Source organism: Dysidea avara, chromosome 3 (genome assembly GCF_963678975.1).
Source record: "Dysidea avara chromosome 3, odDysAvar1.4, whole genome shotgun sequence".
NCBI lineage: Eukaryota > Metazoa > Porifera > Demospongiae > Dictyoceratida > Dysideidae > Dysidea > Dysidea avara.
The window spans coordinates 7,784,930-7,799,404 of NC_089274.1; the positions used below are offsets into that span (position 1 = coordinate 7,784,930).

Below are 14,475 nucleotides of genomic sequence, written 5' to 3' on the forward strand. Positions count from 1 at the left end.
TTTCAATAGTATTCCATCAAATCAAAGCCGATATTATAGGGTACAGATTAGTGGGGTACTACTATTAAGCCCTACTTGTACCAATCATCATTCTAATAGCTAAGTACTATGCTAGCAAAACTTGTGACCACAGGCTGGAAATCATATTCTAACATAAAAGTGCAGGATTAGCTTTGTTAAAAGTTGAGCAACTGCATCACATTTTGCATGAAAAATTGAGATACTCTAATAGAACAGTCACTGCAAAATAAAAATTCTTGTAGACAAATAGTAGTTACAATCATGCACACCTAACTTGAAAGGTATTGCAAAGAAATACAGACAACTTTATAATTGAAAGGGCCAGCAGCAAAAGGGGACAAGTGCCATTTGGTGACCACGTGGTGGCCATTAAACACAATTTTGGGACATAATCGAATATTTGCTAAAAATGATTTGAGACTGCCATAAACTTTTAAATTCTGTTGTTTACTTAGTGAAAACATTATTAACATGGTTAAAACAAGCCATTCTAATTTTTAGAAAATGGAAAATATAAAATGGTACATGTCCCCCTTTTCCACTGACCCCTTCAATTATAGCCATAGCCATGACTGAACACAAAATTATAGAGCAATTTTTAGCATTATTGCATAGATCCTTTGGCTTTGGTGTTGAAATAGTAGGTATTTTTCTGTATTGGTCCCTATAGAGCACTAGGTTGTATTTAAAATGCAAAAAGAAGTGAAATCCATTAAAAAACAACACCAGCCAAGCTGGGTGTGGCCTTAAAAAGCCTAGTTGTGAAATCAAAGGTGGTGGCAATGAAATGACTGCAATGATGTTAGTGATAATAAATTTAATAATGTTTATGAAGATTTATACAGTTTGGCGGTTTCTATGGATTGTATTAGCTAGAAGTGCTCTGGAAAATATGCACTCCATTAGAGAAGTGTTCAGGAAAAAAATGTGTGCTCTATTAGAGTGTTGCAACTTTATGGTAGTGTGTCGTGCGGCCAAGAAAGCCGGCGTGCCACACCATGAGCATATTTACAGGAAGAAACTAAGTGTGATTTTCGCACATACGTAGCTTTGTACTCCCTTCTCAAATTGGAATCATTTTTATACTGCAAACACCCTTCACCTTCAGTACCCACATACTGAATTTGAGTAAGATTGCCTAATGCAATCCTGAATTAATATTATAAGCCTTCAAAATCTGGTTTAATTTCTTCATTCCCCCCCCTTCGTTTAGGGGGTTCAGGGGGCTTAGATTCTTCTTTTCACACACTTTACAAAAACCATTATAAAACGCAAATGCGTTGCTCAATTGTCTTGAGCTTTGGTTCATTTTAAGAATGTATTGTGGCACAATCATGTACCAAGTTTAGCGCAAATCTGATTAATAGTCATAGAGCTATGGATGATTGTTTGCATCAAAAAAGCCGACTTGTCATGCCTACAGGGTAAGCCGCTTATGGGAATAACATAAAAATTGGTATGCATGTAGGTTAACCATCATAGCTCAAACCTTTTTGTGGTTTAAAAGAAATCACATTGACAGCTATAGAGTTACAAGGCAAAACTGAACAACTGTAAATGGCAGGTTTGAAATACTCTAATAGAACAGTCACCGCCGGGTAAAAAAGGTGCATAAAAAATACTTAAAAAATTTACCAGCATTCGAACCAGGAACCTCCATACTGATCACCCAAATCCATAACCCTGTTGCTATCACTTAATTTCTACTTTATAAATGAAAATTCTAGTAAACTCTACTCAATAGTGAAAAGTTCATAATTTCGTAGATCTACCAATAGAAAATCTAGATTGTTCTAGAACATTCTATGTGTGTTCTATATATTAGAAATCCTTTTTAAATAAATGTGTGCTCTATTAGAGCATTACAAATAAATAGTATTCCATCGAATCAAAGCTGATGATTATTTTGGTACAGATCACGGCAGGGTAGCTAGTACACTACTACTCTCACCAATCATCATCATCATCTTAATAAGTGCTATGCTAATAAAACTTGTGACAACAAGCTGCAAATTGTATTTTAGCATGAAAGGTGCAGGATTTGCTTTGTAAAAATTGAGCAACTGCAACTTATGGATAAAAATCGAGATACTCTAATAGAACAGTCACTGCAAAATTGACAAATAGTATACCCTAGCTAACTGGAAGGTATAAAACACTATTGCAAATAAATACACTCACTACATATATATTACAACTTTATATAGCCATGAACAAGCAAGCACAAAATTATATCAAAACCTCTGACTCTGCATAATCACATTATTGCACTTGTAATTAGATAATTGGTTTGTGTAACTATCTGAGGATACCAGCAGGGCTGACTGCTCAGTATAAATAATAAATAAATAAATATTAGTATAAATTGTCTTTAGTATCGGATCAGTAGGTATATTTCTGTATTGGTAGACCACTAGTTTGATCGACATTGGGTGGCCTGCAGTTCGAATCCTGGGGTAGGAGGGATTTTTTTTCCTTTCTTCGGCCCTTTTCTGTTTCATCTTATTGTTAGTCTCCAGTTCCAGTTTGTTAGGTTAGGTTAATCGAAATGCTGCAGCACGTGTTGCTGTCAGACCTTCGGTGCAGGCTACTATAATAATAATAATAATCGTATCATCTTCATACATTGCATCTGTAGATAAGAACAATGATTTGTGACCTCAAAGTCAATTTCTGGTATATATTTAAGCTACAAAAAAGTGAAATCCACACAAAAACAGCCAAGCTATATAAAAAGGTGCGGCCTTCAAAAAGCCTGGGTGAAAAAGTTATAAAATCAAAGGTGGTGGCCTGCGATGATATAAATTTTATTAATAGCCTGTGCATTAATGAAATTTATTATCACCAACATCATTGCAGCCATTTCATGGCCTCCACCTTTGATTTCACAACCTTTTCACCCAGGATTTTTGAAGGCCACACCCTTTTTATACAGCTTGACTGTTTTTGAGTGGATATCTAATTGAGATACTCTAATAGAGCAGTCTACTTTCTCTACTTTCTTTGCTGCATTTTGTTTCACCTACTGGCTAAACTGCTAGTTGTATTTTCTTGCACATGTTAGGTAACAACTATCAAGGTACAAACCCCTTCAGTAATAAAATGGAAATCTGTTTAATTATCAGTGCAAAAATCAAACACGAAGTGCATTTCGAGATCCCTTTATACATTCAACAACTAGCTACATGTAATATGAAATAAAATAATACAAAATTAAAAAATATATATATAGTAGCTACTTAATGTCTTTTAAAATGTAGTTCTTCTGTTTACCTGTAGGAAAAAGATAGACAAAGCCAACATGGCTTTTACAAAATCCAAAACAACCAAGCTGTGAAAAAGGGTGCAGCCTTCCAAAAATAGGCTAGTATGAAAAAGATGTGATATCAAAGGTGGCACCTCTGCAATAATATTATTTCAATTAATTTGTAATGTTTCAAATTAAGTGACAGTATGATACCATTGCAGCCATTTCTTGGTTATCACCTTTGATATCACACGTTCTATAGTCTTTTGGACTAGTATAACTTACCACTTGAACAGTATTGCAAGCTGGTTTTTTGAGTGTGAGAAAATGAAGTGACATTTAAACTTTTACTGAAACTACCAAATATGGCATGCAGAGCCAATCAAAGCAGATGTGTAACACAGTTTGGAAAATATTAACTGTTGTTAAGGGCACATGACAATTCTGTTGGGAGAAAAAGCATCACAAAATTATGTTGCACCTGTCAACAAATTAAAGTACTGGCAAAATGCTACCAGATTTTTCAAGTTTTAAACAGCTGGTTTGCAAGATTACCATTCTTGAAGAGTAGAATTAACAGGCGCTACTTGACCTTGGAAGATTATGATGTAAAAAGGGGAAAAGATCTTAAAATTCATGGTAACTTTGTTACTACATATAGCACTGCTGGTTGTTGTGTCAGCTGTGCATCATATTGTGATGTATGGTTGTGGTTTGATATCTCAACATGTCACCATACTACAATATCAATTTATTAAGATGCTATTTTTGTGCATTTTAGATTATATTTCAAAATAGCAATGTAATTTTCCATTTTGGTAGATTAGATGAATTATTCTACTGGCTCAATCAATTGTTCATAAGTACTTCAGTATAAATGACTGTTGCAGACATATTATATAGGGATCTCAGTACTTTTACTTTTGAATTGTGACCAGAGAAATAATATTTTAGATATTGGCTTGTAATGATTATGAAACCTTCAACTATTGTGTTATATAAATGATTAATAATTATTAAAGAACCTTATGTGGGAGGATCAAAGCAAAAAATCAGTTCTATAAAAGCCGTACTGAACACAACTGTTCTATAGCCATGAGTATGTATGGAAAAAACAGCACGAGGGCGTGGGTGAGAGACTAATACAGCACGAGGCAAAGCCGAGTGCTGTATTCGGCTCGAGACCACACCAGAGTGCTTTTTTTTCAAGCGTGGTAGTGCTTTAACTGTTTAAAAGTGCTTTCTGGTTGTCTTTGTTCAGAGCAGTCATTTTGGAGACTCGAACCACGTCGGTCATAAAACAAACAGATAGCATCATTTTGGCTACTTCTGGTGATTTAAAATGTTATGCTTGTGATCAACAGTGCTGTATTTTCCATACGCTGTGTTGTATTTTCCTTTCAGTGTTGTATGGAAATAATAGCACTCTTATTCATTTTATCTTTGCCCCCGCAAGTGCAACAGTTATAGAACACTTTAATAGACCCACAGTTCTGCAGTATATCAGGTAGTTATAGATTTATTATTTTATACTCACAACAATCGGCATGATGCCATTCTGCCTTGTAGTGGAGTGATGCAAAAAAACAACTACAACAACAAACTAAACATACGTGCATATATAAACACAAAGCAAGACATTACATCACACACAAACAACAATGAATTACATAGATGGCAAGAGTTGGTGCATTACCACTGCACCAAGTGTTTCCAGGTGTCTGAAGGTTTAAATTTTGCTTGTTTGTTTGTTTGTTGTTTTAAAAAAAAATTACTTGAACAATGTAACAGTATAAATAGGCAAAAAAAAGGACTTAAATACGAGCTTCTGTGACCTGCACAGCAATTGGCACCTCAAACTTCCAGGCTTAGGCCAGGCAAATTTAGTAACAGATTTGGAGTATTTTCTTTAATATTGAATAATGAAAAATGACCTCCAGTCCGCATGAAAATCCAAATTTTTGTGGGTGAGAAACAAGTAATCAAGTTTTCCTAGCCTTATTTGTGCACTGTGCTGGCTGATCAGTCAACCCAACCATAAGAGCAGAACTACTGGATTTAATTATAAATTTATAGGAGATTTCGATGATGGTTGCTTGTGGTCAGCAGCAGTGAATGTTCTTACTACATTCTGTTCACATAAACGGACAAGTCCTACAGAAAATGCTTATTAAATACCACAATCAAAAACTATTAGTCAATGAGAAATGGACTAGGCTCATACTCTCTAGTCTAACACAGGCGCAACATAAGTGCAATGCCTATTCTACTGGTGACAACACTACTCCATGAATTTCTAATTGGTTCATGTGTCTTGTTGATGGTTCTCTATACCAGTTGAAGCACTACCTAGCTCATACGATATAGCACTCAAAGAGTGGTCTTGAGACAAAATATAGCACCCGTGCTATATTTGTCTCTTGCCCACTCTTTTACGTGCTATATAGCTTTTACATATGGTACACCCCGGGATATAAAGCCAACTATATGATGGAGGCGATGATATACTTATTCACTGCTACGGTGGTTTCACTCCTGTTGATGCTGAAGAATTTGGTTACAAATAGCACTAGCTGAGATGGCTAGCCAGTCAGCAATGCCACTCTTAGTATACCAAAGATACAACTCATATAATACAGTTCTTATATAGTCCTGTACAAAACTATCAGTCAGTGTAATGATAAAGTTGGGTGTATGTTCTATTAGAGAATTATTTAAGACATTAAATTGTATCACTAACAAGCTTAAGGCTGTTTAAACTAAACACCAAAATGAAAATATGTATGCATATCGTCACTGAAGAGTTAATGTTATAAAGAAGTGTGGCAGAGTGAAATTAAACACTCTACAAATTACAAAAACGATCAGATTTGGCAAAATAGCACACCAAGCAGTTGTAGTTACCATGTAGCTAATTCAATAACTAATTGGTGTGTAAATTTGGTAGGTAAATTTACAGCAATATAGCTACAAAAACAGCCAAGCTGTGAAAAATGGTGCAAGCTTATATAAGCTTGGGTGAAAAAAGTTGTGAAATCAAAGGTGGCCAAGAAATGGCTGCAATATTATAGAAAAAACTTTATGCATAGCTAACAGCCATTATTAAAATTTATTTTCATTAACATCATTGCAGCCATTTCTTGGCCTCCACCTTTGATTTATCAAGTTTGCCACACCATTTTTTCACACCTACACAATGATGATTACTGAAGACAGACTTGTCAATGTAACACTCTAATAGAATGCACATTTTTGAGGATTTACTTGTAATAGAACACACATAAAATGGTCTAGTCTCCATTGGTAGATCTATGAAATTACCAATAAACTAGAATATTCGTTTATAAAGAGAAATTCAAGGGATGTATGGTTTGTTGGGCAAATTATGGATGCTCAGTAATGGGTGCACTTTTTGCATTATTTATATAATGTATTTTCTATAGGACAAGGAAAAATGGCTATTGACAAGATTTTTTAACTGATTAATGTGACCAAACTACAACTACAATTAATTTATCAAGACTCACAGTAGTGAGTCACGAGGCCAAGAAGCACAACAAAGCGCACGCCCACAATAATAAACATGCGACCACTACTGTGAGTCATTTACATGAGAGATCAATTATGCAATCTTTTAAAATCCGCATGGTGAAATCTCAGCCTTACTAAAAGATTCCACCTCGAAACCAGTGGGAATGTAACCTTTGTATAATGAGTAACTACCATACGAAAACTCAGGCGAATTGTTGCAGTAGTTTGTTCCATCGCCCACCCATTTACAATGCATTAATTAAATTATTTATTCAAATGTGCATCGTTCTTTTTTTCATTTTCTTCGTCATCGCGTCCCATTGGGGCGATTTTCTTTCAACCATGAAGTCGTATTGTAAAAAGGCTGCGGCTATCAGGGGCTTTTTACACAATGTATCTGTACATTTAATTTCGCTAAAAGTTGTTAGTTAGTTTATGAGATTGCTTTTGTGCTCTTTGAAGATTCAAACTTGCCGCCATGACGTCGAGGTGTGAGGCACCCGCCTTACTTCCCAAACAGCGTGGAAGTGGGCAAGGTCATTACATTAGCCATAACGAGCTGGCTGATTTGATGGACACTGTGCTGTCAACTCCGGGTTTAATTGTGAGTCCATGCAGTCACTGATTTGTTTTAAATTCGCCACGGTATGCCTCCACTGACTCGTTATAGCGTTACTCCCCCATGCAGGGCCGTACCGGCGCTAGCTGTTTCATACCCGCTGTAGTGTTGGGATACAGTTGAATTAATTTACTGCTACATTACCCGTGTATGGCTCTAATCCTGCCCCAGCCATTCTGATTTCAGTGCCGGTGAAATTTTGAGTGTTCACTACTGAAAAGCCAGCATCAGCACATCACCTTTCAGTCACAGCCCTTGTTAGACCCTCATGCAACCACCCACAATTATAAAAACTCTATAGTAAACATTTACATTATGATGATCCCATAAAAATTAGACCTTCAGCACTTGTGCTGTAAAGCATTAATAAATAAACTAGTGTCCATTTGGTTCTACTTCGGGTACTTAGAGATAATGAGTTACTCTCTAGAATTCCTATGGATATAATTACATGAAAATAACAAGGAGAAAACATCCTGACCACCTGGTAGACTCCTGTAAGCGTTCGAGCGTAAATCGGATGGCTGCAGGTTCGAGGCTACCTAGATCCAGTCATGGATTTTTTCTCCTTTCTCCAACTTTTCAAACACACCTTAAGTAGTTAAAGTCTAAGTAGCTAAAGTCTTTGAGCAGGCTGTAGGACCAGGTGTCCTACAGACCTTCAGCATAAAGCATTAATAAATAAAATAAATAAAAATAAATAAATAAATAAATAAAAAATAAAAAACAATGACTACAATAGCACAAGAAGCCAGATACACTAGTGTTTGGCTATGAAGTACCACCAAGAGTTCATAATATAGTAGTGGGGTCTTGGTACCACAAATTAATGATTTGTCCATTCACCATAAATTCACCCGCCAACAGTCACAACATCAGCATCCACCCTGCGCATACAGAAAGGGATACAGCATATGGCAAGGCACAGCTAATTAAAAACATGTAATCATGCATATAGTCAGACTAACATGTCAAATATGTATAGTGTGTGTGTAGTATATGTGTGTACATACTATTATTTAAGCTGAGTATGTGTCTGGGCCAGTTCTTCAAATCCAGGATCCTTGCCATTGTCCCACAACTAATATGCACTACACACATACACCAGCATTCCAATTATACTCACCACATGTTGTAGTTGGACTTCAACAAGTGTACTTTACAAAAGTCTTTATGGTCAGGAGGTCCTACGTAGGTTCCTTGGGTTGATCAGATAGAGGCAGGTCTTGTATGGGAGGAGTAAAACAGTGTGACTAACACCTATACAACATGAGTATCACATCATTTTATATACATTAAAGTGGGCATCCCACATAGCCATTCCCAAGATGTATTATTCAGCATACTGAAGCTGGTAACAGTTGATGACCAATTTTGTAATATATTTGCTTGTTTTGTGGTTCTCACCTATGCTACATTGTTGACATAACAATTTTTGTTGCTAGGAGACATATAAACTAGGAGGGACTAACAGTTATAGCATAATGGTAAACAAGTTACAACAGCAAAGGAAATTTTATAATCTAGTTGATAGAAAGGTAGAAGACAATTTGTAGTTTCTCCAGTCCTTGTTTAAGAATAAGCACATTAGCTGCTATAAGCACAACCAACACAAGACAGCCTAACTTTTAACAGACAGCCTAACTTTTAACACAAGGTTTATGATGTAAACTCATTATGCACCTACCAATGTGTTGCCCCACCAGCCCCCTTGGATGTAAGTGGGGCTTCACAAGGGGAATTGACATGAAACTGCTGCCCCACTATGAGGAACAATCATTCATTAAGCACCCAAGTATTTTTTCTACGCTATGTCAAATCCTGAGTAAATCCCCACGTTGCAACTAGAGCCAATGGGTGGGGATTTGACACAATACGTTTGCCCTACCATGGGGCATTTAACATTCAGTTGTGCCCACTATAGCCCCATATATGCCCGAAGGGAGGGGTAGTGGGGCAATACATTGATAGATACATTACAGGGGTAAATAGGTTAACCCTGCACCTTGCGGGCCTAAGCATGTTCCTCTCCTGTTTTGAAAAATAATCTTTTATTGCCTGGCCCTAATTGGAGTTTGCCCGACACCTTCAACAACACAAAAAGCTATCTAAAATAGCTAATTTAGCTATCTAAAATAGCTAATTTAGCTTCGACCATACACTCAACAATTATATCAGAGTATACACAACTCTATATATCTGCCCAGTTACTATAAAGTAGGGTCCATGGTTGTCTCAGATCTGCACATATTATCATCACATCAATCGATTGATACATAGTAATTATGGTATACTGTATGTATGCATTGAGCTGAGCCCTCAAAAATATTAACTTATTGGTTTTGTAGTATTGACTTACTTGCTAATCATTCAAATGCCTGACACATTATTTATAGCCAAAGATTTCACCATACACTAGAGCCGGGAAGCCATAAAAGTATATAGCCTTATAGCCTTTGATGGAAGCATTTGTCATCACCAACCATCTGATTGGTTGAAATGTTGAGAAAAAATCTATTTTCATTTTTCGCTGTTTTCTGACTAGGGTTCAGCCCAACTTGTTTGCGGTCTGACCCACACAGCTGCTAGAACAAGCCAGCTGCAAGGATCTGGCCTACAAAAGCATAGATATATAATCCCAGGAAGCTACTATGGCGTGGGGGATTTCTGTCTAAAATTACGACGGTAGTTATATATCCGTTTACAATGACTTATACTCAAACTTACTCGGCAATTCGCTAGGAGAATAGTGTGATGTATTCAGTGCCTTCATCAGCTTCATGTCCATTCCGAGGCCTACATTCAGCAACAACTCGCAGCTGATTCACCTCCGCTTGTTACGCACAGAGACTAGTTATATCACCAACCCACCGCTTCAGGAAAAACCATTAAGATGGTAGCCTCAACTTTGTCACTATCCCCGGTTCTTATTTTCACGTGAAACATCACGCAAAATATCACGTGAGTCCTTGAGGGAAACTTGAACGGTTTGAACGAGTTTTCTCTTAGCAAGTCACTTTTAGTAGCGCTTCTAAACACTGAACTTGAAGCTTTTGCTACTGATTTAGCTAGCTAATCTGATACTGAAGCTGTTATTATGCATGCATGCATGCAGTGTCTCCTATGTAATATAATAGCCAATCTTCAGTAGCTAACTGTATGTTCTCCATTCAACAAAAAGTAGTGATATCCTGTGCCAAAAACAGCCCAGCTGTAAAAAAAGGCGAGGCCAAGAATGCACAAGTACATGTTCATGGAGTAACTACAACCAAAAGACATGATATCAAAATCTGGCCAAGAAAGCATTTACAGTATAGGCACTTTTATGCATTCATTTTCTATATGCTTCACATTATCACATCCAGCTAGCTGTACATGTGTGCTTGCAATATAAACAATACTACTGAGACGATAAAAGATGATTACACTGCATTGTTACCAAAATTAATTTAACTAAAAATTTACAATTGGTTTCTACTTGGCCATCTTTTTGCACTGTACATTAAAATAAAAAGATGGCCAAGTAGAAACCAATTGTAAATTTTTAGTTAAATTAATTTTGGTAACAATGCAGTGTAATCATCTTTTATTGTCTCAGTAGTATTGTTTATATTGCAAGCACACATGTACAGCTAGCTGGATGTGATAATGTGAAGCATATAGAAAATGAATGCATAAAAGTGCCTATACTGTAAATGCTTTCTTGGCCAGATTTTGATATCATGTCTTTTGGTTGTAGTTACTCCATGAACATGTACTTGTGCATTCTTGGCCTCGCCTTTTTTTACAGCTGGGCTGTTTTTGGCACAGGTCATTATTACTGTGCAGGCCTCACAGGGAAGCATGTATGCACAAAGTGAATTACATTACGAAAGTAATTAAAACATTCCAATAGTTCTTTGTTTAAATCTGAAATGATTACAATATCATCTGGTAAAGAGTTCATACTAAAGCAATTGCATATGCATTAATTCTTGCCAATGAACCTCTTTGAGTATTCACATGTACAGTAGTTATAAGGATGGGGTGGGAGTAAAATGTCAATGTCTACTAGTTGGTGAATGACATTAGTTCATTTCGCCTGTCTGCAAGAGGGCTCCAGACAAGTCTGGGCTCCAGACAAGTCTGAGGATTAGTCAGCATGTTGGATATACTGTCTTAAAGTGAGTAGTTGTTGAATACAACAGACCATGTGCGGCTACCAAATGATTGATGTGTAGTCAAGGATAGATCTGGTACAAATAGCCTTGTTCTTGATGTTAACAGGGCATGATTTTAGGTTTCGCTGAAGGAAACCTTTGACATTGTTGGACTTTGTTGTGATCTCTCTTATGTGCTCATTAATGTTAGTTGATGGGGTTCGCTTTGTTGGTGCCTCTAAGAAACTTGCATTTGGAAGGCTTAAATATAATGTTCCACTTCTTGCCCATTGTTCTAGCCCATTTCCCATTGTTCTAGTTGGCTTGTAACTGGTAGCAATCATCTGGCGTTGTGATTGTTGAATACAAAAGTACATCATCAGCATAAAGTTTTCTGCTTTTCCAATAGCCTTTTTGATATGACACTGCTGCTTCATATAATTACCCATCACTACTGCAGTGGATCCTCACTAATCCGAACAGCTCTGTTCTCAAGTTGACAAAAGTCTGTTCAGATTAGTGAATTTGTTTGGATTAGTGAACCCATTGATTATATACAGAACCTAATTCAATTACTCTAATAGAACATACATTTGTTTGCAAATACTCTAATAAAACAGTCATTTGTACTGTTCGAATTATCGAGCATTCGGATTACTGGAGTTCGGATTAGTGAGGATCCACTGTATATAGCTGTTTATAGTGTCTATCTAGTAGCTACGAAGCTTAATCTCTACACAATTGGACAAAATCATGAACACACAGAAGGAACTTACTTTAATATCTGTAGACTCCTGCACACTGGGATTTGAAATAGCCTGTATACTCAGAGGACATCATTGTTATTACACAGGATACCAAGTTACATTATAAATTTTATAAATTAATGTTTGAAAAAACTACCATTTAAGCTATGCTGCCACACACTGAACGTATCCATTATATTCTGGTATTGCACTACATCAATCAGCCACAGCCACCTTAAACCTTGCAGTGCATACATGTCATCGCATTAGGACATGTATATGGTCCAACTCATATTAAAATATAACAGTTGTAGGTGACAGACAATCAAAATACTCTACCTATTTTATTCCACATCTCACTGTGGTTAGCTGCTCTTGGCAACTCCAGCCATGTCATAATCCAGCAGCACTCCAATCCAGCACCATTTCCTCATTTAAATATCCTGGTATCATGTGAGGAGGATCACTTGACACAAACTGTGTACAGATACAACTAAAATTTTACTAAATGTTTGTTGAAAGTTTGAGCTTCAGTGCTTGTAGGGGTCAATAACTTGGGAGTGAGGTTACACCTCAGCTCTACAGTTCAACTAAGCCTATAAATGACTAGACTAGTTAAGAATTATTATTATATTATATTTGATTAATGTACAACCTCTATAAGAGGAAAAATGTACATATTTTGATAAGAAAATAATATAGTCAGTTATAAAAATAACTGTTACAACTCTTTTTAAAATGTTCTAAGTTACTAGAAGTAGCAACCTCCACCGGCAGATTGTTCCATAACGTGACAGTTGAAGGAAAAAAGGAATCGTGGTAAGCATTAATTCTGGTTGGCAATGTAACTAGTTTGAAGGGGTGCCCTCGAGTATGGTTAGTGTTGTATTCTAGGTTAACTGCGCTAAGAGCAATATTTATAATATTTGGTTGTACTGTTTTGCATCATTAGTAATGATGTAAGATTCATTAGGCAGTTACCACATCCCTGGAACTACTGCATGGTATCTGGAAGTTGTTACTAATATATTCATAGGGTGGTAATATAACTTACCTTACTAGTACCAGAAAAGTAAATATGAGCTTCAGATCTCCATACCATATATTCAAATCAACAGTGCAGTATGTGCTAGTAAATAGACCAAAGCCTGCCCTATACATGCTGCATAGTGGTGGTCTTGCATTAGTCTATAAGGCAATCATGAAAAGTGAAGCAATAATATTAATTGATTTTTTTTGAGCTAATAATGCTAACAATATTGTTGTAAACCCAAGTCTGAAGTGTTAATTTTCATTACAAAGAAGTGTTAAAACCTATCTCTTTTCACCAATCACCAATATCAATTACACTTTTTGACCACAAAACCATGCATGCGCTTCACTACTCAGGATTGCCTTGACAACTGTCACAATTAAGAAACCTTATTATGGCTTCTTCAAAGGTAGTTATATTACCACACTATGAATAGTAAACAAGTTGTATTACTTATAAGCCCAAAAGAAATTATGTAAGGTGCCAACACTGATAATAATGATAAGCTTTATGAAATGTTACGTTTGCAGTTAAATATAAGCTAACTACTGACTAATGATTGTTATTATGATTATATTAATAATAAAAATATAGAATTAAAAAAAACATAATCCAATTGTTTCAACATCATTGACTCAACAATTAACTGATTGGCAATGAGACCTACTGACTACATGCACATAGGCATGCACAGGTCCAAAGCTGGTCTACAGCATGTACTTCCTATGCACTTTAATAGTTAGCTACATGCTACACTGACACTTTGTTCCACCATGGTTACTAAGCCTGTAGATTCTTTTCATAGAAGCCAGACTGTGAATGATCTGTAGCCAGATATTGGTTGTGTTCCAAAGTGAACTATCTGTCTACTTGCCTGTCTGCTCATGTGAGGAGGAAAAATGGTTACACACAGGCTCGTAAACAAGGAGCTTTGTCTTTGTTACTGTCATAGCATAGTTAAACATGTATAGGAATTTTGTGGTGGCACATTCTGTAGGGTTTGTTGGTGTTGTTGCATGGGTGCAACTAGGTGTTGGGTAGTACCTGGATTCCTAAGTGGTTTGACCACTTTAAATATAGTGTAACTTGAACAGGTGATAGCTGATAATCTGGAAGGTTTATCCCCGTCCAACAGCGAG

The 14,475-nt window shown here is 36.4% G+C and overlaps 1 long non-coding RNA gene across 1 annotated transcript; it reads right to left on the reverse strand.

The window, feature by feature from the left end:
* Positions 1-8,136: 8,136 nt before the first annotated feature.
* On the reverse strand, positions 8,137-10,523 carry LOC136251692 (uncharacterized). The gene is made up of 3 exons (XR_010699153.1): positions 10,146-10,523; positions 8,545-8,678; positions 8,137-8,305 (listed from the first exon to the last, which is right to left on the reverse strand). It is a non-coding gene; the product is annotated as an uncharacterized lncRNA (long non-coding RNA).
* Positions 10,524-14,475: the final 3,952 nt, after the last annotated feature.